The sequence below is a fragment of the Perkinsus marinus genome (genome assembly GCF_000006405.1).
Source record: "Perkinsus marinus ATCC 50983 genomic scaffold scf_1104296937106, whole genome shotgun sequence".
NCBI classification, from domain to species: domain Eukaryota; phylum Perkinsozoa; order Perkinsida; family Perkinsidae; genus Perkinsus; species Perkinsus marinus.
This window is the reverse complement of record NW_003213906.1, coordinates 1-1,440: the sequence shown is the minus strand read 5'-3', so window position 1 is coordinate 1,440 and position 1,440 is coordinate 1. Positions and strand designations below refer to the sequence as shown.

Genomic DNA, 1,440 nt, shown 5'->3' with positions numbered 1-1,440 from the left:
ACCAAGCTCAATCCAGCAAGTGAGTCATATATTGACTGTTCAGATCCGGCATGTCATATGCGTAGGAGTAAGCTATACCAGGAGCGAGGATTGAACTCGCGATCTTCTGCGTGTAAGGCAGACGTCATAACCACTAGACCATCCCGGCGACGGAACCGCTGAACCAAGCTCAATCCAGCAAGTGAGTCATATATTGACTGTTCAGATCCGGCATGTCATATGCGTAGGAGTAAGCTATACCAGGAACGAGGATTGAACTCGCGATCTTCTGCGTGTAAGGCAGACGTCATAACCACTAGACCATCCCGCCGACGGAACCGGTGAACCAAGCTCAATCCAGCAAGTGAGTCATATATTGACTGTTCAGATCCGGCATGTCATATGCGTAGGAGTAAGCTATACCAGGAGCGAGGATTGAACTCGCGATCTTCTGCGTGTAAGGCAGACGTCATAACCACTAGACTATCCCGGCGACAGGAACCGCTGAACCAAGCTCAATCCAGCAAGTGAGTCATATATTGACTGTTCAGATCCGGCATGTCATATGCGTAGGAGTAAGCTATACCAGGAGCGAGGATTGAACTCGCGATCTTCTGCGTGTAAGGCAGACGTCATAACCACTAGACCATCCCGGCGACGGAACCGTTGAACCAAGCTCGATCCAGCAAGTGAGTCATATATTGACTGTTCAGATCCGGCATGTCATATGCGTAGGAGTAAGCTACACCAGGAGCGAGGATTGAACTCGCGATCTTCTGCGTGTAAGGCAGACGTCATAACCACTAGACCATCCCGGCGACGGAACCGTTGAACCAAGCTCAATCCAGCAAGTGAGTCATATATTGACTGTTCAGATCCGGCATGTCATATGCGTAGGAGTCATCTATACCAGGAGCGAGGATTGAACTCGCGATCTTCTGCGTGCAAGGCAGACGCCATAACCACTAGACCATCCCGGCAACGGAACCGCTGAACCAAGCTCAATCCAGCAAGTGAGTCATATATTGACTGTTCAGATCCGGCATGTCATATAGGTAGGAGTAAGCTATACCAGGAGCGAGGATTGAACTCGCGATCTTCTGCGTGTAAGGCAGACGTCATAACCACTAGACCATCCCGGCGACGGAACCGCTGAACCAAGCTCAATCCAGCAAGTGAGTCATATATTGACTGTTCAGATCCGGCATGTCATATGCGTAGGAGTAAGCTATACCAGGAGCGAGGATTGAACTCGCGATCTTCTGCGTGTAAGGCAGACGTCATAACCACTAGATCATCCCGGCGACGGAACCGTTGAACCAAGCTCAATCCAGCAAGTGAGTCATATATTGACTGTTCAGATCCGGCATGTCATATGCGTAGGAGTAAGCTATACCAGGAGCGAGGATTGAACTCGCGATCTTCTGCGTGTAATGCAGACGTCATAACCACTAGACCATC

General features: G+C 49.9%; 8 non-coding genes across 8 annotated transcripts; all 8 read right to left on the bottom strand.

The window, feature by feature from the left end:
* Nucleotides 1-75: 75 nt before the first annotated feature.
* On the bottom strand, nucleotides 76-148 carry Pmar_PMAR005508. Its single transcript has one exon. It is a non-coding gene; the product is annotated as a tRNA-Val (tRNA).
* An 89-nt stretch (nucleotides 149-237) lies between these two features.
* On the bottom strand, nucleotides 238-310 carry Pmar_PMAR005507. The gene has a single exon. It is a non-coding gene; the product is annotated as a tRNA-Val (tRNA).
* Nucleotides 311-399: 89 nt separating this feature from the next.
* Nucleotides 400-472, bottom strand: Pmar_PMAR005506. The gene has a single exon. It is a non-coding gene; the product is annotated as a tRNA-Val (tRNA).
* Nucleotides 473-562: 90 nt separating this feature from the next.
* Pmar_PMAR005505 lies at nucleotides 563-635 on the bottom strand. The gene has a single exon. It is a non-coding gene; the product is annotated as a tRNA-Val (tRNA).
* Nucleotides 636-724: 89 nt separating this feature from the next.
* Pmar_PMAR005504 lies at nucleotides 725-797 on the bottom strand. The gene has a single exon. It is a non-coding gene; the product is annotated as a tRNA-Val (tRNA).
* An 89-nt stretch (nucleotides 798-886) lies between these two features.
* Pmar_PMAR005503 lies at nucleotides 887-959 on the bottom strand. The gene has a single exon. It is a non-coding gene; the product is annotated as a tRNA-Ala (tRNA).
* Nucleotides 960-1,048: 89 nt separating this feature from the next.
* Nucleotides 1,049-1,121, bottom strand: Pmar_PMAR005502. The gene has a single exon. It is a non-coding gene; the product is annotated as a tRNA-Val (tRNA).
* Nucleotides 1,122-1,210: 89 nt separating this feature from the next.
* On the bottom strand, nucleotides 1,211-1,283 carry Pmar_PMAR005501. Its single transcript has one exon. It is a non-coding gene; the product is annotated as a tRNA-Val (tRNA).
* Between the last annotated feature and the right edge of the window lie 157 nt (nucleotides 1,284-1,440).